The sequence below is a fragment of the Protopterus annectens genome, chromosome 5.part0 (genome assembly GCF_019279795.1).
Source record: "Protopterus annectens isolate FY-2018-M chromosome 5.part0, PAN1.0, whole genome shotgun sequence".
NCBI classification, from domain to species: domain Eukaryota; kingdom Metazoa; phylum Chordata; order Ceratodontiformes; family Protopteridae; genus Protopterus; species Protopterus annectens.
The window spans coordinates 573,965,613-573,988,522 of record NC_056735.1 but is presented as its reverse complement, the minus strand read 5'-3'; positions in this window follow the sequence as shown (position 1 = coordinate 573,988,522).

Here is a 22,910-nt window from a genome sequence, read left to right as displayed (position 1 = left end):
ATGTTTGACATATTATAGTGTGTTGGCCTTGGATATGTGTGAGCATTCCTATCCAATGTGTGTACAAAGCATGAATGGTGTACAATATGGTGTGTGTGCACAGACATCTGAGAATGACCAATATGTATAATCCACTGTGTTGTCAGACATAGGCTTCTTTCTCTAAGTGTAGTAGCATGCCCAGTATGATCTTTTGCATTGAGTGTGTGAATCCATTCCAGGTAGGGTTGTACTCCAGTCCAGGGTTTGCATTTCTACACCTACAGCTAGCAACTTGTTGCTGCAGGATATATGTAGATAGGTTGACAATATGGAGTCACACTGGGTGACAGATAGTGGGATACTGTAACTCATAGCTCTCAACCTTCTATCTCCAAAATGAGGAACACTTGCCTTTATAATGCGGAACAAATGGGCAAAATGTGGAACACATACTAATGGCTTGCTAACAGCTTCAAATAGGAAGGTCATAGGATGGTTAAAATATGCTGGTTTTACTTATAAAGAAGATCATTTAATGAATTAATATGATTAATTTGGATTTACCATGGATTTCACTTAAAAAAAATCCTAACACTGAATGTGTGACAGACTCTTTCACTGTGGAACTTTGAGGAACATCGAGGAACATGAACTTTTTAAGACCCCAAATGAGGTACGTTCCTCGTAATGAGGTACACTTGAGAGGTATGCTGTAACTATTGCTGATTGTGCTGCTTGTGTTACATGGTTGGTGTTAGCTGAGATATTCAGACATATGTACTGTTTTATACTGTGATGTATTATGTCATCAACTACTGACATATAATTATTTGCTCACAGTTATTTCCTGGGAAATACAAGATGAATGAAGCTGTGTCCAGTATTGTGGTCCGTAGCCTACAAATTCTTGCACACTCATGCCATTCTGGAGGGGTAGCTGCAGACACTTGCTTATGGGTCTGTGTAAATGGTCCAACACCTTGGTACTATGGTGGCTGAGGATCACCTTCTTGTACATATATTGACTTAACAGAATGGCCATATCCTGTTGTGGCCATAACTCTCAGCTGTACAGATTCACCTAGGTTACCCAGAGGTAAGGACCATATATCTGGTCAGTTCCCCTTCACTTTGTGGTTTATAGCAGGTTTGTAGCCACCCATTACTGTGTTTGCAGGCAGGGGTAGTATGGGCACACATCAGAGTTTCAGACTTCACAAACTCCATGACATCCATGCTTCTACACCCCCAGTCTGTTTTTCTATCCTCTCCCTAACATTATGTGAGCAATACCTGAGAAGTATCCCTATAGCTGGCCCTTCATCCCAGCGGTATTTAGGGATTGGTCCATAGTTCATGCAGTAGGACAAGGTGGGCATGCTACAGAGATTTGTCAACATGGCCTTGCATTTGTGTTCTGTTGACTGTGTTATGTTGTTAGATGGGACCACATGAAATACCATACATTGGCACTACGGGTGAGACACAAGCCTTTGACAGAGGACAATGGGCCATTTGGTAGTGATGCAGGCCATCTGTAGCAGGCTAGTGCATTCTGTCACTCCTACATTCCTAGGCTGTGAACCAGTGGATTCCCCTTGGGTGACAGGGTAAAAGTGTGAGGTGTTAATGGCAAGTGTTCCTGTCCATATTAATCCATTTGTCTGGATACAGGAAGGGTGCTGCTTACAGCTAGGGACACAGCTGCATGGGACACTGTTCAGCACGCTGCATTCTGTGGGTATTCTCATACAGAAGTGGGGTCACACTGTATTCATTCCCAACAGCAAGGATATAACCTGTGATAAACCTGTGGCTTGGCTGATGGTGGGGTGATCTGAGTGCATGTGTGATATGGAACTTACTTGCAGCTGACTCACAGATATACATGGGACATTTCCCTTATGCTGACTTGTGCGGGGACATAGGCAGTCTCTCATTACTTCATAACTGTGCCTTTTGTGGTCTGCCAGTGACTGGCCAGACTACATCAGTATTCCATACTACATGGACAACTAATGTGCTGCTATCCTGTATGTACAATTCCAAAGTTGTGTGCAGCTGACAGTTACATTTTATGTACTCTGTCTAGGGTACTTCCACCTGTGTACTGTGTGTATATATGGGCACACATTCATGACATGTCCAACTTTCAGATGGTGACAGATATTGACATTTGTACAAGGAGTATGGACGACTGCTGACATGGGTATTGCTGAGAAGCATTGTGGTTGGCATTACAGTTGTTGAAACATGGCTCTGTCATCCACAGTACTGCCCATTGGCCACCGAGACTCAACCCTCCATGACTACATGCTGACCACTTCCAGACAATATTGAACACACAACAACCTAACACATGGACCCATGCATATTGTACACATGCAGCAATCTATCCTGTAGATTGGGCCAGCTCAGATAATCTGTGCTCTACTGTTATTAATCCTCACAATTACATGATACTGCATTTCTACATAGGATTGTGGGAGGCACACCTGATGACTTTCAACATTTGCTATGACTGTACTGGTATTTCAGGTAATCTGTTGTCTTCCATTTCATTTTGTATTCTGACCTATCATGCAGACTGGAGGCATAGCAGTAGAGTATAGATATTAGGTTTTATTGCCCTACATTTCAGTTTCAGACTTCTTACCCTTCAGAAGTAACATACAACTGCCAGGCCTGTTGTAGTCTGTCTGTGTAGGTCTGGAGGGGGGCTGTTCACCAGTGCCAATAATTGGAGGCCTTAGCCCAGCCTTTCTTTATGGTCATCTACACCTGTCCTGCTGGCTGAGGCTGGTGGTGGGTATGTGAGCCTCACAGAAATGCATGTGTGTCCAATGGACACATATTTGGGTCACCACATGTACTGCAGTGGGATTTGTCACCTTGTCTAGTACTCCCTACTGTGTTGATAGCAGTATTTGTTATGGATTTCATGCTGCCCATATAGGTGTCCACTATCTACTGCCATCCCATTCAGAACATTCTACTCCATTCAGTAATTGACAGGAAGAGAGACTTACCTTGTGGCTGCGCCAGTATTGAGGATGGTGCTGGAGGGATGACTATGTCAGATGCAAATAGTACACTCCCTATACATGGTAAAGCACAGGTAGTGTCATGTTTGGCATTCCTTTTACTGCATGTGCGAGTCAGATAGAGGTGTCATTCCCAGGGTCCCTACCGTGTCAGTGTATGTGTTATGTGTTGGCTCTTTGCCAAGGCCTTGGCATACTGGGCACACCTCCTTCTGCCTACATGGACAGGATCAGGTAGGTCCTCCTCCAAGTTCCTCTGTGCCCGTGATGGCCTAGGTAATGGTGGGGGGCTGTGTGCCCTTGCTGTTTCTGCAGGATTATACTGTGTAGCATGGCACACACTGTGAACATTTGTGTACATGTAGCTGGAGAGTACTGTAAGGCTCCACCAGCTATGTCCAGGCAGTGGAACCATGACTTGAGCATCCCAAACACATGCTCTGTTATGATTCTGGTTTGTGTGTATGTGCCTCATTATGGAGTGCTTGTTCAGGTGTGTGTGCATTTCTGAGGGGTGTCATCAGCCATGGCTCCAGTGCATAGCCAGCATCCCCCACTAGATAGCCATATGGGATGTCCCCACTGGCAAATGACTGGTGCAGCTGTGTCATATGCCAGATGTGGCAGTCGTGATAGCTTCCAGGGCTGCCAGCACCACATTGAAGAGAATGCCCTGGGCATAGCACATGACCTGTCAGTTGATGGAGGGGAAGCCCTTGTAGTTTATGTAGACTCTACCCCACTTGCCTGGTAGTGCTTTGATGTGTATGTGCATGCAGTCTATAGCATCCACTACCTCATGGTATTCTGCTATTTGGTGGAAGAAATGCATATTGCTGGTCAACGCCTCATGGGTGTTGAGGAAATATATGTGCTCACCAGCATGTGCTGACATGACATTGAGGAACTGGTGGAGTACCCTGGATGTTGATGCCTGTGAGATCCCTATGATATCCCCAGTTGCACTTTGGAAGGTACTTGTGGCAAGTATTCTTAAGCCAACACATACCTTGGTTTCCACTGGGATGGGTTCCCGTCTGTTGGTTCTGTTTGTGAGGCATGGCTGGCACAGCTCACCAATTTGCTGTAGAATGTCCTTGTGTCCCCTATAGTGTTCCACTGTCTCCAGCTCATGTAGCCCCTGGTAGGTTACATTGGGTCTGTACACTCTTCTCCTCCTCCTCCTCTCTGTGGGTTGGCTGTTAGCATTCACAACCTCACCATCCTTAGCCTCTTGCACATATTGATGTATGAGAGTGACAGCAGCCCCTAACATTTTCTTAGTTTTTTCAGGTAAAATTTTCCCATCTGTGTACACCGGTGGTGTAGAGTTTGTGGAAAAAAACAGACTGGAAGGTGTTTGCATAGTTTATAGTAGTGTTATAGGCTGTTCCATGTGTAATTGGCTAATTCTGATACATTTCCCCTGCAAGCTATGCTAGTTCTCCTTGACTGCCTTCCTACTGCTGTTTTCCATTCCCATTGGCTTCCTGATTAAGCCCCAAGGTGTGGCGCTCATTCCCAGTGTTCAGATGTAAACAGACCTGCTATTTCCTAGGGGGGAGGGTTTGTTTAAAACCCAGTGCGCACACACGTTTAGTCAATGTAAACACTGCTAGGTGGCTTCAGACACACCCTCTTCCTTACCTGTGCTTAGCTAAGGGCAAACACAGGCCACAGAGCTCTAATAAGCTTACAGCATGCATGACACTCCCCCTTATGAGGTCATCCACCTCTTAGACTTATACAATAGTGTTGCTGTTCCTACACAGTTGGGTGCAAACTAACACTGAGAGGAAATCTGTGATTCAGTATCAGTCCCCTCATTTGCATAAAACAGAATGCTAATTCATAGTTACCACACTCACACTCAGCCTGCCCCCTTAGCAACCACTATTCCCTGGTATTGTTGTCTTATGCATGACATTGACTACTATGGCAAAATGCTGATTTGGGTTTAATAGCTTATTTCCACCTTTTTTTCTTATTTTCAGGCTGATCCAGTTTCCGCACCACTGCCCTATGCTTAAACGGCCGAGATCAGCACAAAAAAATAATAAAGTTGTTTTTTATAATTTTGCAACTATTTCTCATGCCAATGGCCATATATTTGGCCATTGGCATCCCTACTACATTGAATACATGCTTTCTTTCAAGCTGTCATGCCTCCATTTTGTAATTTGCAGAAATGTATTTGATTAGTAACATTATATATTTCTGCAGGTTAAACTATTCCTGCCATACCGCCCAACCATACCAAATTACTCTGTTTTTACCAAGTTTTGAGGTCCAAATGAAGGGGTGTCATGATTCCCGAGTGGCACCCCTTCATTTCTGATTTATTTCCCTTTTGTTTTCAATTTTTGTGCTGTCAGAGTTGATGTCATCATGTGTGCAATGACATCAGCACAGTCAGGGCTACCAGCCAGTCGGAATTGAGTTGAAGGAACTCACATCATTTCCAACTGGGTACAAATATGAGCGGGAAGAGTTTTATGGAGTATATGCGAGAGAAGAGTCGGAATTGAGCTGAAGGAAGGAGTTCACATCGTTTCATGCGAATGGGAAGTGTTTTATGGAGCTTTTATGAATTATATGCATATGGAATCAGCAGAACTTGTTTGGCCGCAAATGTGAGTTATGGAGAGAGCTAATGGCTCTTCTATTTGAAGTACGGTATGACAAACCCTTCTATTTGAGTGCTTTATGGAGAAAGCTTCTCTATTTGAAGTAAGGTGTGTGTGTGTGTGTGTGTGTGTGTGTGTGTGTGTGTGTGTGTGTGTGTGTGTGTGTGTGTGTGTGTCTCTGTGAAAATGCCCACCATTCAATATACCTGGTGGTTAGAGGTACTAAGCCACAAACCCTGTACCTTCAGTACAGGGTAAAAAGAGCATAAAGTTCTATCCACCACGACTTGTGAGCTTTGTGCTAAGACTTGAGAGCAATAGTGAGGACTGAATTTGTATTCCCCCATTACTGGCTTTGTTTGTCCAGGTTTTTTGTGCTAAGAGGTTGAGAGCTGTGGTGAGAAGTGAGAAATGAATTCACTAAATGATAGCCAGTAAGTTTCAGTCTTCCTATTTTTCAGGAAGTTGCTGATTCATCATAATAGTATGTTGTTCTGACTGTAGTGCATAGGGTCCTGGGTTCAAGACTTACTAGTGAAATGCATGGTGGTAACACAACATTTTATTCTAGCAACTTTACAAAATTAGACAAGCAATGTTTAAAATGTGTCCCTATTTTTTGGCCCTTTGCCCCCCCCAAAAAAAAAATGAAATTGAAAATGTGTGAGAAGCTGTGCAAGATGCCTGTAACTTACACAGCTGTCATTCTATTTATAGTGTGGGTGTGGAAGTAGACTTTTATGATGGAAAATGTTCTGAATGGGCAGTTTTGTCATTATTGGTTCATGCATTTTGTTTCATTGCCTACAGTACAGTCTACTGGAAAAAATGTTTAAACAATAAATTTAAAATGAACTCTAACACGTGTGCTGTATTATACAAGGAATATAATTTAATAAAGTCAGGAAGGTGCATCAAAGAAAAGAACACATGTATGTTTCTTGTTTTGTGTGCAAGGGGCCAATGATTTCAAAACAGCCAAAAGAATCTTTATCCACCACTGGCCAGATGCATTTTCTTTGGATGTGGTGTGGGTTTCAATGATTTTTCAATGAATGTAAGTTTCAAGGGCAGACAGGTTTTAATGCCAAGTCTATTTTCATTGTGAGACAGTATTGCTTTTACCAGATGTGTATTAGTGTTTGTGCATTGTTGTGCTGTAAAAATAAAATCCAAATAATCATTATAGAAGTAAAGCAGTATGCACATATTAGTGTTTATAGTAAATGGGGCGAAATAGCCATGCAATGGGACATCGAAGTGGCTGCTGGGTGACTATGGTACCATATTTTGGTTGCCTGTTCAGTTTGTGTTTGAAAGTTGGTATCCCACAATTCCACTGGAGTGGGTGGGTTTGCATAATTATGTATGCAAATCAGATGTTAATCAGCGTACAGATTTGTACCTATTTTTCATGAGCCTTGTCCAGATTTTTGATGTTTCTAGGTTGAGAGGTATGATTCCTGCACAGATGCCTGCCTGCTTCCTGGATCCTAATTCACCTTATTTGCATGGTTTCCACCAGCAAGTGAGGTAATTAGCATATAGCAGTGGTGTCCATGTGGGAATAGTATAGGCACGCTCGTGCACATCATGGTGGCTCATTCCTGGATCGCTCTGTGGCCATATTGCATGCAGCAGCTCTTGCACTATTCACACACTCTGTGCAGAGCTTGCTGAATCCAGGGGTTGATGTGTTTCTTTCCATTTTGAATCATAAGATGAATTTATCCACAATGTTATAACTTTTACAATTGTTGAAGTAGCATACAAATTAATTTCAGAGAATCCTATTCCACCATTATCCCATCCGTTTCTGTGACAATGAAAGGAAACTCTTGGCTTATTAGAATGCCAAAAAATTAAGTAGACTATTATTTATCTTCTTCATCTGTTTTTTGTTAGAGATAGTACTGAAGAGTGTACATCAAACAATATTTTAGGCAGAATTACAATCTTAATAAGAATTAATTGTTCTTCTATGATAAAGAAAGTTTGTTTGTAGCATTTTTTTACTATTAGATATAATGGTTATACCAAAATATTTCAGGTGATTGCTATTCCAACTGAAGTTAGAATATTTCATAGAACAATTGTCTATCAAGTGACAAGTGGAGAACCTTGGGGTTCAGTCCTGGGACCGCTCTTGATTGGCATCTACTTCTCTGAAGTACAGGCCAACACTAAGGGACTCTGGCTAATAAAGTTCGCAGATGACTGCAAACTGGGAGCCATTATTGAATCCTCAAATGATATGGATATTCTACAAAAGGGCCTTACAGAAACAGATGATTGGTGCCAGAGCCATGGGCTTAAGTTCAATGCCAAGAAATGTATAGTCATCCCCTTTAGGAAAAAAACATGTACCCATGAATTACCACATAGGTGGTAGTACACTAAACACAGAAAGTGTGAAAAGAGACTTAGGGACACAGGTGGACAGTGGTCTCGCCTTCGATAACCACATTGCTACAACAGTCAGGAAATCCTTCTATGTGGCACACCTCATCACAAAGAGCTTTTCACCCAGAAAAAAGGAGGTTATTGTACCACTGTACTCATCCCTCATTAGACCCATTATAAAATACAATGCCCCATTTGGTATGTACCTCTCAAGACATCTTCAACAACTAGACAGGCCACAGAAATACTTCACTAAAAGAATCACAGGCCTAAAGCAGATGCCCTATGCTGACCGTCTAAAAAACTCCACCTATACTCTGTCACACATCATCTACTCAGAGGTGATCTCTGCTTAACAAACAAGGCCATGTCAAACCCAGAGCTGTTGGATGTCCTACACTTAAAGAAATCCAAATCCTTCAAAGACACAGGAAATCCATAACAAATACTAGTGTCACCATACTAGGCAGTAGTACTCAAGGTGACAACTCCCATCACAGTACATGTGGGGGGCCAACTAACTGGGTGCCCATAGGTCACACACATGGATGTCAGTGAGGCTTCCCATACCCACCCGCAGACTCACCCAGTAGGACAGGTGTAGGTGACCATAATGAAAGGTTGGGCAAAGGCCCACAAATGCTGGCAATGGTGAACATCCCCCTACAGACCTACAAAGACATAGTACAACAGGCATGGCAGTTGCAGTATGGTTCAGAAGGATAAGAAGTCTGAAACTGAAATGTATGCCATTACAATCTAACCTGTGTTCTCTACTGATATGCCTCCATTCTGCAAGATGGGGCACAATGCAATATAATACTGAATGGAAGCTAACAGAGTAAGTGAAATACCAGCACAGTCATTGCAAATGTGTAAAATTGTCATGTGTGCCCCCCACAGAAATACAGTAACATTCAAGTTTGTAGAGTAATATCAGTGGAGCACACATTGCCAGAGCTGTCCCAAAGAACGTGATAATTTGCAGCATGCCCACAATATGCAGGGGTCAATGTGCTAAGTATGTGTGTGGCTAATATTATCAGTAAGTGGTCAGCATGTCTCCCTGGATGTTGTGTCTCAGTGGCCTAGGTACAGTACTGTGGTTGACAGGATCATGTCCCAAGAACTGCAGTGCCAACTAATCTGCCTGTCAGCTACACCTATGTTAGCAGTTGTACATACTGTCCAGATGTCAATATCAGTCACTGGCGGAAAGCTGGACAGGCCATGAACAGGGAGCCATACATCGAAACACTACACACCTGGAAGTACCCTACACAGTCAGTGCCTATAATAACTCTCAACTGCACACAACTTATTTATTTTATTTATTTAGGTTTGATTACTGGGGGAGTCCACTGGGCCAGAAAGTGCCCATTTTCAGTGGAGGCCCGGGGAGAAAAGCTCCATAAGCAATATGATACAATAAAGGTTACATAATGTTGAAGGTAAAGTTACAATTATAAAATTCATACGGTAAGAAAAACAAATGCATAAAAAATATACTTTTAAAACACAGTTAAAGATAGTAGAGAACATAATTTACAGGAGTTTTCATTGAGGGCAGTGGGATTCAACTGTCTATACTACAAGGCTCTGAGGTTACATGTTATTTACAATATTTACATACATGGAGTCAAGAGAGACATTTCTCAAACAGAGAGTATAGCTTAGGAATAATGTATAGAGGTTAGCATCACATTTGTTGTCCCTCTACCATGAAATACTGGTTGTCTGAAGAATAAGTGGTAGATCACAAAATCCACAGTTATAAAATAATGACAGACTGCTGATGTCATCACACAAGGTTGGATGAGGAGAAGGCCACAATTATACCTGTAAGGCAGGTGCCATAAGCTCCCATATCACACATGGACTCAGGTCATCCCCAAACAGCCATAGGTATCACGCTGGTCTGATCCTTGATGTTGTGAATTATGTCAGTATGACCCCACTGATTATGGGAAGACACATGTGATGCAGCTTGCTGAACAGGTGTCCCATGCAGGTGTGTCCCTAGCTGTAAACAGCACCCTGTTGACACCCAGACTGATGGAGCAATAAGAACAGGAAGGGAATGCCAGTAAAACCTGACCCACTTACCACTATCACCCCAGGGGGATCTATTGGCTTGCAGCCTGTGAACATATGAATGACAGAATGTACTGCTCTGCTACAGATGGCCTGCATCAGTCTCACATGGTCTACAGGACTCTGGCAAAGGCCCATGCTTCACTCATATTCCCATTGCATGGAATGTCATGGGGTACTAACTAACAACCTAACACAGTAAACAAAAAACAAATACAAGGCCACACTGACAAATGCCAGTAGCATATCTCTCCATGTACTAGGGCAAGAACTGTGGACCAAACCATAAATACTGCTGGGATAAAGGCCCACATATAGGGATACATCTCAGCTATTGCTGTCATAATGTTAGGAAGAGGATAGAATAACAGATGGGGTATAGAAGCAAGGATGTCATGGAGGGTGTGAAGTCTGAATCTCTAATGTCTGGTCATACTTCCCCCTGACTGCAAACCCCTGAAAGAATAGCAACAAACCTGCTTGTAAACCACAATGTGAAGGGAAACTGACCAGATATATGAGGTCTGACTCTGGATAACCTGGGAGAATCTGTACAGTTGAGAGGTATGCCGACACCAGGAAATGGCCATTCAGTTAAGTTGAGAAATGCACAACAAGGGGATCCCAGCCAGCATGCCACCAAGGTGCTAGACCATTTACACAGACCTCTCAGTCAATTGACTGTAGCCACCTTTCTACAATGGCCAGATTGTGCCAGAATGTCTAGCCTTTGTCTCAAAATATTGGTCTCTGCTTCATTCCTCTTGTATTTCCCTGGTAAATAACTGTGATCAACCAATGATATCTGTCAGTAGTTGATGAGACAATACATTACAGTGCAAAACAGTACATTTGTCAGAAAATCTCTGCTAAAAACCAACCATGTTATACAACAACACAGACAGTAATAAGAACCATAGTTACAGTATCCCCCTATGTTTGGCCCATTGTGTCTCCATATTCGGAACCTATCTACAGATATCCTGCAGAAACAGGTTGCTAGGTATAGCTGTAGCACACAAAACCCTGGACTAGGGTACAACTCTCCCTGGAATGGATTCCCACACTCATTATAGAAGGTCATACTGTGCATGCTCCTACACTTAGAGAAATGAAGCCCATGTCTAAAACCACAGTGGACTATAGATATCTGTTATTTGCAGATGTCTGTGCACACACACCAATATGTAAACCATTTGGTCTTCACGCACATACATTGGACAGGAAAACCCACAGCCAACTGTAGGTGGGCATATGTGGTAAATCTGCATCCATTCTGTATGATACACACACATATCTAAGGCCAACATATTACAATATGTCAAGCATACACATACACATAGACATGGGGAAGAGAGAGACAGACAGTAACAGAGAGAGTCCCATTATGAAGCCTTTCCCACCCAGTACACATCCCATAGCCCCACTCTAGAAGATTTACTAATGTATGTCATCTTAGATGTACCTTTGCATAAACTTCACACCTGTAAGCTCAATAGTGCATGTGATAAATGCGTAACATACTAGAACAAATAAGTAGGTAGGTAGTGGTTGTAATCTCAGTCCTGGCAAATGTAGGTGTGTGTGCGTATGTGTGTGTGTGTGTGTCTGTGTGTGTGTGTGTGTGTGTGTGTGTGTGTGTGTGTGTGTGTGTGTGTGTGTGTGTGTGTGTGTGTGTGTGTGTGTGTGTGTGTGTGTGTGTGTGTGTGTGTGTGTGTGTGTGTGTGTGTGTGTGTGTGTGTGTGTGTGTGTGTGTGTGTGTGTGTGTAAGAATTACTGCTTTAGTCCATACTCACCCAGTACACATCCCATTGCCCTATATCACAAGATGTGCTGAAGTCATTCACTGTAGAAATGCCTTTTGTTAGCCCTCAGCCCTATAGGTTCTGTGGCACTTCTAATAACTGTGTAACACTATAGTACCATTAACTATGTTGCAGTTCTAATCTCAGCCCTATAAGCTGTATTGCTCTTGCAATAACTGCATGATACTGTAGTGCAATAAACTTTTAGGTAGGGGTTCTAATCTCAGTCCTGGCAAATGGAAAAGTGTGTCTGTATATGTGAGAGTGTGCGTGCTTGTAAGGTAAGGCTTTTGAGGCCATTTACACTCAGTATACTTCCCACTGCCCTAATTTAGCACTCCTGCTGATGTCAGTCACCTTTAAAGATACCTTTGGGCAACCCTCAGTCCTATAAGCTGTGTGGTGCTTGCGATAACTGTGTGATACTATAGTGCAATAAACTAGTTAGGTAGGGGTTCTAATCTCAGTCCTGGCAAATGGAAAAGTGTGTTTGTGTTGAGTTGTGTGAGAGTATCTGCATGTTTGTAGGGTAATGATTTTGAGGCCATTCACACTCAGTATACATTCCATTGCCCAACTTTAGCACTCCTGCTGTCAGTCACCTTTGAAGATACCTTTGGGCAGCCTTCAGCCCTATATGCTCTGTGGCACTTGCGATAACTGTGTAATACTATAGTGCAATAAACTAGTTAGGGAGGGATTCTAATCTCAATCCTGGTAAATGAAAAAGTATGTGTGTGTGTGTGTGTGTGTGTGTGTGTGTGTGTGTGTGTGTGTGTGTGTGTGTGTGTGTGTGTGTGTGTTTGTGTGCATGTGTATATCTAAAGGATAAAGTATTCTGTGTGCTTCCACAACCAGTAAATGTCATATACTTTACAAGGGCTGCTGATGTCACTCACCTTAGAAGTATGTTTGGACACCCTTCAACCTATAAGCTTCATGGTGGGTGCGATAAATACGTAACACTGCAGTAGTAAAAACTATATAGGTATGGGTTTGAACCTCATTCCTGGTGTGTGTGTGTGTGTGTGTGTGTGTGTGTGTGTGTGTGTGTGTGTGTGTGTGTGTGTGTGTGTGTGTGTAATGCGGGGCTGGGTTTTGCTACACTTTTGTGTGGGTCACCCAATATACTACCAAATGTCCACTGTACAGGGCCCACTGTTGTCAAATACTGTTGTGGTAGTTGTGAACACTCTACAGCTCTATAAGCTGTTTTGCATGTGAAATAGCAATATGTAACAGTATGGACTCCAAAACAAGATAGGTGGTCCTTCTATTCCTCTGATACAATTTCACATTCCTGAATCATAGACAAAGACATTCATCTAGTCATCAATATCTGTGTCACTAAGTGGGCTACAAACTGGCTCATGGATGGAACCCACAGTGTGAAAGCAGCAGACTTCATGTCACACTGCCAACCAGTCACGAGTGGAGTACCACACAGTCTTGTTCTGGGTTCCATCTTTTTTATGTGTGCCTCTGACATCCAGTCCAACATGAATGGACTTGGCTAACAATGTTTGCAGACAATTGCAAGTTGGGGGCTATGTTTACATCTACATCCTGCATAAAGTCACCATTGACACCTCCAACTGTTGTCAGAACATTGCCCTTAGGCTCAATGGCAAGAAATGTGTAGCAATCTCCTGTTGAATCAATGTACTTCCCACAAATGACCACATCACTGGTAGTCCACTGGACACAGAAGGCCTTATAGGAGATCTAGGAACACAGGTTGACAACAACCTCTCCCATGTGGCACATCACAGAACTAAGGGTGTTTCATCCAGGAAGGAAGAGGCCAATGCCTCCCTCTACTCTCCCCTCATTAGGCCTATCATCAGGTACAATGGCCCATTTGCCATGTAACTCTCTAGACACCTTTAGCAACTGGGTAGGCTGCAAGTGTACCTCACATGTAGGACCCTAGTCATGAAACAACTGTTCTATATGGACAGAGCCCAAAACCACCATGTTTTCCCGGTCGGATTATGTAGACCAGGTGGGTATGACCCTAGCTCCGAGCAGCATACTACCATCACCCAGAATGATACCACAGTACAAGCAGAAAATAATTGATTTCAACAAGTGGCTAAGTTTCTGGTGTCATTCTAAGGGGATCCAGTATTTGTCTTCCTGGGATGACATAATTGACACACCTCGATGCTTTGCCAGAGATGGCCTGCATCTGTCACTCTTGAGCTTCCAGATACTGGCCAAGGCTCTTGTCACCCCCATAGTTTCTTTTTTAGGCGGTGTTCCAAAGACCAAATTATCACGATAACAGCTACAAACAAATGCAATCTGAGGGTCATGCTGCTCAAAGCTAGAAGTCTAAATCTCAAAATGCACTCACTAGAAGCACTCCTAAAAATGGAGAAGATCGACATTTGTGCTGTAACAGACCTGGTTCAAGGCAACAGAAAGCACCCCTACACTACCAGGCTATAACTATTTCCACACCTTTCAGCCCCAGAACTTGGACCTAAGCTCCAAAGCCAGTGGTGTTTCCAAATTCATAAAAGATGTGCACACCTCCAGACTGGTAGCCCAACATAATGCATTAGAGATACTTCAGGTACAGCTAACATTGGGTAAGAGAGCAATTCAAGTCATAACCTGCTATAGGTCCCAACCCATGTCCCAAGATTCACACTCCACATTCCTAGGCACCCTGGAGAATATTAGGGTCCAACCTAACACTCCCATATTAGGCGACTTCAACTACCCCTCCAATAACTGTGAAAACTACTCATGTACCAATACACTTGCCCTCTGTTTTCCAGAGTTCATTAATTCCAATGCCCTGGACCAGCTCTTTCTTACCACCACTAGAGGTAGCAACATTCTTGACCTGGTCATTACTAACATGGGCACTGTGGCTCTACACCAACAGTCAGCTCCTCCCTGGTTAGATCTGACCACCAACGCATCACCTTAGAAATACACATCCCTCCCACTCCCCCAACAAAGGTAACCACCATGAAAAACATCTCCAAAGCTAACTTTGGGCTCCTAAAAACAGAGGTGGCTAACTTCATGGCACCTATACAAATGGAGAATAGTTGCATGACTGCCACTCCATACACCAATGCACTGAACGAACACGTACACAAATGCATGGATCTCACCATACCCAATAGATCCAAGACGCTCTCCTCCAAAAAAAGGAAGCCAATCTGGTGGTCTCCTGCCATAAACAAACTCGACAACAGAAGGAGGAAACTGATGCAGAATAAGGTGAAGTCCCAAGACTGGACAAACTCCCTTATCAGCCTCAACAAAAAGTTGAGATCCCTCATAAATCCTCTAAAGCTAGCTATGAAAACAGAATTGCAGCAGATAGTGAAGACAACCACAAGACCTTCTATAGTTATGTAAAGAATCTCCACGGCAATACCCAGATTTGCTTTGAGCTCTTGCACAATGGTACCTCCTATACTGAGCCAACAGATAGTGCCAATATACTGGGTGACAGATTCAGTGCCAACTTTACCCCCCCCCCAAAAGGACCAATCACAGTACCAGTATATTGCCAGGCACACAGTATTACTGTTGCATATTTTAAACCAGCACTGTGCAAGGCCAAGAATACAGATTGTATGGGACCTGACAATATCCCTGGCTGTGTTCTACATGAATTATAGAGTGAATTGGCACCTCACCTGTGTGCCCTGTTCAATCTCAGCCTCAACTTAGGCTTTGTCCCTACTGAATGGCACACTGCTACAGTCATCCCTCTCCACAAAGGAAGAGTGACTACAGACCCTGGGAACTATCACTCCATTAACCTGATGAGTCTTATATGCAAAGCTATGGAATGTATCATCATTGACCTAATAAACAAGGATCTAGGGAATCTCCAAATTCTGGATCCCACGTAGTTTGGTTTTGTGAAGGGTAGATCATGCCTGCTCAACTTGGCCGACTTCTTTGAGTCAGTCACCAGAGCTGTGGATAAAGTCAAGGTGGTTCATACAGCCTACCTTGATCTGACCAAAGCCTTTGATACCATTCCCAATCAGGAATCATAGAGAAACTCACTAAGCTAGGCATCAACTCCTATATCACTAAGTGGGTTGCAAACTGGCTCACAGATAGAGCCACAGTTTGGCCCTGGGTCCTCTCCTGTTTGGTATCTACTTCTCTCAAGTCCTGGCCAACACAAAGGGACTCTGACAAAGTTCGCAGAAATTGCAAGTTGGGAGCTATTATTAACACCCCAAGTGATGTTGACATCCTACAGAATGGCCTCACTGAGACCAAAGACTGGTGTCAGAACCATGGCCTTAAGCTGAATGACAAAAAATGTGTCATCATTCCCTTTGGGAAAAACCCGGTTCCCATGAATTACCACATTGATGGTAGTCCACTGAACACAGAAGGTGTTATAAGAGATCTGGGAACACAGGTTGACAGCAGCCTTTCTTTTGCTCACCACATTGCCACTCTGGTCAGAAAGTCCTTCTATGTGGCACATCTCATTACTAAGTGATTTGCATCCAGGAAAAAAGAGGTCATTGTCTTCCTCTACTTTTCCCTCATTAGGCCAATCATAGAGTACAATGCCCCATTAGGCATGTACCTCACTAGACACCTGCAACAACTGGAGAGGCTGCAAAAGTACTTCACAAAGAGGATCCTAGGCATTAAACACTTGTCCTATATGGACAGACTCAAAAAACTCCAACTATTTTCTGTCTCATATTGCCTACTGAGAGGCAATCTCTGCTGGACATACAAAGATATGTCTGACCTAGCTCTGTTGGAAATGCTACATCTAAAGAAATACTAATCCCTCCGCACCACATGCTCCAGAGACCTCAACCTCATTACCACAATCAACAGAACATACTGGAGGGATAGGTTCATAACTCAGAGACTGCCCATGTTTGGAATAGACTTCCCATACATGTCAAGCAGAGCACCTCACTGACCGTCTTCAAGAAAAATCTTGATGAGTAGATGGGAAATAAAAAATTCATCCCGGGATAACTCCAGTGGCACAACTTGACAGAGACACTGGGAACTAAGGTCGGATGGCATGATGCCAGGGTAATCCTATGGCTAAACTTGTAAATGCCCCAGGGTCATTAACCTAGTACACATCTATGAACCTATGAAGATCTTGGCTACCTACAGGCAATCTCTGCTTGACTGACAAAACCATGTTTGCCCAGCTGTGTTACAAATACCACAGCTAGGAAACCCCAATCTGTATGCACCACATGCCATGGATACCTCCACTGCATTACCACATTCAACAGAACTTGCTTGGGGACAGGTCCATACCCAGACACTGGCCACGATATGCAATATATGTTGTATACATGTCAATTGTTGCACCTCACTGGCTCTCTTCAAGAGAAATCCAGATGAGTGGATGGTGAATTTAACTGTCACCCTGGGGATCACTCAAGTGGCAGTAGTTGTAGACCACTACTGACAAATGTCAGGTGGCATGATGCCAGGGTACTTACATGGCCTACTCTTCATATAGTTCCATGGACATTACCCTGGTACACACCTATGAACACCTGATCCCCTGGATCTCAGTACTGACAAATGTGTGTGCATGCATTACTGAGTATAATAGTGTTTGTGAGTTTGTAAACTTGCAGTTGAAAATACATTGAGGCCCCTCTCACTCACTACACCCTCCGTTGCCATACTTAGAAAGGGCTATTGATGTAATTCACTTTAAAGTTACCTTGTGACACTCTTCACCCTATGGCCTCCCTGGAGCTTGGGGTTCCTGCATAACACTATTCTACCAATGACTAGATAGATATGGGTTCCACTCTGAGTCCTGGAAAATGTGATTGTGTGTGTGTGTGTGTGTGTGTGTGTGTGTGTGTGTGTGTGTGTGTGTGTGTGTGTGTGTGTGTGTGTGTGTGTCTATGTGCGTGTGTGAGTGTGTGTGTGTGTGGGTGTGTGTGCAAGTCTTTGTGAGTGTACATATTTGTAGGAGAGAGCATTTTGAGGCCTGGAACAATCTTCCTCCTACTAGCTCCATGGCACATGTGATAAATTCATATTAGTGTAGTAGTAATAACTAGATAGGCAAGGGTTCTAATCTCAGTGCCAGTAGTGCGTGAGAACAGTATCCTGTGTTTGATTGAGTACTATATCCAATGGGGGGGTTACATTTTAATACCATGGTAACCCCAGCACATGTCCCAAGGTCCACTGTACAAGGCCCACTTTCTCCATCAACTGTACAGGTAACTGATGATACTCATCAACCCAATAAGCACTGTGCTGTGTGCAGGAACTACGTAACAGTATAGACTGACTGAAGAGATAGGCAGGGCTGCTAACCTCAGGTTTGGCAAATGCATGTATGACTGTATCTGTGTTGGTCATTGTGTATATTTCAGTAGGTGACAGTGTGTTGGAGCCATTCTCACCTTGTACACCTGCATTGCTATACTGTACAAGGCCTGGTGATGTTGTGCACTTTACAGGAACCTTGGAACACACACTTCACCCTACAAGCTCTGTGGCGAATGCAATTAAAGCATAACTCATTAGTACCAATAACCCAATAACTGGATAGGTAGGGGTACTAATCTCAGTGCTGAGAAATATGTGTGTGTGTGTGTGTGTGTGTGTGTGTGTGTGTGTGTGTGTGTGTGTGTGTGTGTGTGTGTGTGAGTGTGTGTGCAGAAGACCAGTATTCTGGTCATGTGTCTGAGCTAGCTATATATCTCTTGGGTGGACATGGTTAACAGTATTAGACCATGGCACTCCCAGCACACGTCCAACTTTCCACTGTATAAGGGCTGTTTTTTACATCAACTTTAGAGGTATCTGTACACACTCTGCAGACCTATAATGCCCTGTGCTGTGTGCAATGGCTATGGAACTGTATGGAATGAGGATCTAGAGAGGTAGGGCTGCTACTGACAGTGCTGGCACAGTTGTGTATGCGCAAGTGTGTGTGCAATGGCTATGGAACTGTATGGAATGAGGATCTAGAGAGGTAGGGCTGCTACTGACAGTGCTGGCACACTTGTGTATGCGCATTGGTGTAAAGAGCAGTGTTTGGGAGTGTGTACACTTGTGCATGACAGTATTATGAAAACTGTCACTCCAACTACACCACCCATTACCATACCTTACAAGGGCATGTGATGATAATCACTATGCATGTAGTTTGGAAATCCAACACACTATGAGCTCTGTGCCCCCTGTGATAACTACCTAACACTGTACTACCATTAAATAGATGGGTAGGGGGTTCAAACCCAACACTGGCAATTGTGATCCTGTGTGTGTGTGTGTGTGTGTGTGTGTGTGTGTGTGTGTGTGTGTGTGTGTGTGTGTGTGTGTGTGTGTGTGTATGTGAACAGTATTCTCCATGTTTTGCATGAACACAATGTCCTCTGTGTGTGTGGTATTTACAAATCTTTGGTGTGTGCCACCCACTACACTTACCATTCTCCACTGTACAAGAGCTGCTGACATTAGCTACCATGCACTTACCTGTATACAACCCTCAGCCCTATCAGCTTTGTGGCACATGCAATAACTGTTATGCAGACATGTTAATTGTGTACAGCTGTACCATGGATATGACTCACTCTGTGTGTTACCACACTACCATAGGTAATGACTGCTGGGCCACATCCTGCTGACACACAGATACCTAGAACACAAACAGAATACATTATGGAGACCACATTAAGTCAGTGTTAATAACAACAATAATGCATCATGACATCATGTCTGGATAGCTACACACTCTGGTGTGTAACCATTAAACATGCTGGCTGACAACACGTTACACAGAATTACATTGTTAAACTGTACTAAGTTCACCCTGTGCATCAGAACCATATTAGCATATCACTACATTGATGGTATGGATGTCAGGGATGTGGCACAGGTATCATCATATTCACAGGGTGTGGTGTGGGTTTGCTAGAGGTCTAGACTGAGCCATTTGGTTGACATCATGTGTGTGGGTTAGGGGTTTGTTTTTTAAAGGGCTGTGCAGAGCTGGTGTGTGTAAGTATGGAGGTGCTCTGGCTGTGATGTATGGATACACACAGTCCTGCCATGTGGTTGCCTTACACAGGGGTATGCTGAACAGCTGCAGACCATACATGGCAGGGTGTACAGTTCACTGTCTCCAGTCATGGACACGGGGACTGGGCCTTCCAGTAGTCCCACTGGCACCCCAGGCCCAAAGCCAGATTAAGTACTACTCCCTGAGAGTGACTGCTATCTGCTGGATGCATGTCCCTATTGGGACTGGCCAGGACCGTGTGCCCATGGCCTGCTGCATCGTGGTGTGGACAACAATCCCCTTGCAGTTGTGGTGCTGGTACTGCCACTACAGGAGTGAGATGCTGCATGGCCATGGATGCCTTCCGCTGTTCATGGTGCTGTCCTACGTCCATGTGGCCGATGGCCAACTCCCACCACATGCTCTATCACAGACATCCCATGGTTGAGGATTGCCACCATCTCACCCAACCATCTTTCCATGACCTCAGCATAATAATGGTGGGCATCTGCAAGATCATGGATGTTGTCACATGTAGCAGGAAGAGTTATATTCACAACCCTGAACATCTGTCTGGTGTTACATTCAACACATGCTTGTGCCTCCATGATCATCCGGAACATGTGTCTGGTGACACCTGCTGTGGCACTTGTGGCAGGGGCATGATGGGTGTCAGTCCTCCTACAAGCACCCCTCTCCATCCACCTGTGTGGGACCTCGCCTGTTACCTGGCTATGGCTGGTATCTACAGACACACTTGCCATAGTCACCACACTTTCCTGTCCCATGCCACAACCCACCAACTGTCCCTCATCTATGGCCACTGGTAATGGGGTATGTGTGAGCATTATGACTGTGTGCGGGGAGGAGGTGGAAAAAAGTGGGATGTCAACCAGTGGCACAGACTCACCCCCTGACAACCTCACCTTTGCTTTGCTGTGCCTATCATCATTGTCAGACTCTGTAATGACAGTAACATCAGTTTCCAAGTGGGAGGGACCCCGATCCCCATCGCCACCTGTGGAGGTAAGACAACAATATATGCAAATTAATACCTGCACATTATGGTTGGCTTCCACATACACACACACACACACACACACACACACACACACACACACACACACACACACACACACACACACACACACACACACACACACACACACACACACACACACACACACACACACACACACACACACACACACACACACACACACACACACACACACACACACACACACACACACACACATGCACAGAGACATGCACATGGACACACACACAGACACTTACAGGTGAGGTGGCACGCAGATATTGTACAGACCTCACATTACCCAACAGTTCACATATACGACACATGGCCCTCAACATCATGCATTGCAGTCATTCTTAATCCTTGATACTTACAATATACATCTCTGGGATGCATCTGTCATGTTAGTAGGTGACATCCCTTTCTCTAGCACACACTGCATCCATGTACACATTATTGCTGTGAACCTGTATAGCACACTGGCATCTACTGTAGGCCATACCTCACAACTGTACAAATCATTGCTGAATGTGTAGATGTCTGGCACTTATGTTTGCTCTGTTCCTCACATCCCCTATGTGTTTGTCTGACACATAACTGGAATGATATGTGGACTGATGTCACTACTTAATGACATACATTTGATTTGTAGATCCCATCAACAGCAGTGAATGTATATGCAATCAAATCCTGTTACACCAACAACCTTCTAAGCTTAACATGGATATGATAAGTGTACACACCCCTGTTAACATGCTAGGCTATTGTATGATATAAAATTAGACCACATTATTGCATTTGAAAATATTACCCACCTTAAATGTGACATATGACCTGTGCAATCCAATCAAGAAACAAACAGATGTGCTAGTTGAGAATATACTGAATGAGATGCATACGATATGGCAGCTGCATAACTGTGACCACCCTGAAACCAATGCTTTGTTGAAGCACCTGTTAAGTGAACTACAGCAGTCCTATTTCCTGGGAAGGCGTATATCAGCATAGCACATCTTGACTTGGCATTATTTAGACAGTCTTCCCTACAAAGGTCCTCCAACTCTGTCAGATTGCAAGGCCAGCTCATGTGCACAGGCATTGGAGGTCACACTGGGCGTTTACTATTGGTGTTAAGTCTGGGCTTTGTCTGGCCCACTTCATACATTGATTGTGTTCAGATGGAACCATTCTTAGCTAGCTTTGGATGTATGCTTCAGGTCATTGTCATGTTGGAAGCTGAAACCCTTCTCCATCCTCAGCCATCTTGCAGATGCTTGATGACTTTGGACCACATGCGAGTGTTTTTTGGAACTGTTCAGAATTCCCTCCACCATGTCTGGAGGCCTAGTTCCAGCTAATGAACAGCAACAGCACAGCTGTACTCTGCCACCATTGAGCTTCAACATGTGGATGGTGGTCTTCAGGTGAAGTGAGGTCTTGCTTGTGCTCCACACGTAGCTTTAGGGATAGTGTCTGTAAGTCTGAACCTTGGTCTCATTACACCATTACACATTTCAACACATGCCTTTGGGAGACTTGATGTTATGTTTTGCTACTTGTACATAGCCCTGGATGGTGTGTGGTGTGGGTAAATTATTCCATCTATGTACCCTACCCCATAGGCCAGACTTATGCAGAATATGTGCGATTGTTGCCACATGTAGTACACAAAAAAAACTGCCTGGACCTCCTTGTGTTCTGACTGTGCTTTTCAAACATTTTGGAAATATAGAGTATATTTTAGTGCATTTATTAAAACTGTATTTGCCTTAATATTGCTACAACTCAAGTGCTCTAGGTTGCGCTGTATCTGAATTGTTTTAGTGTGTTTAGCTGCTTTTCTGTATATATAGACTGTTCTGTATATGTAGACTAGCTACTTATTCTACTGTATTACTG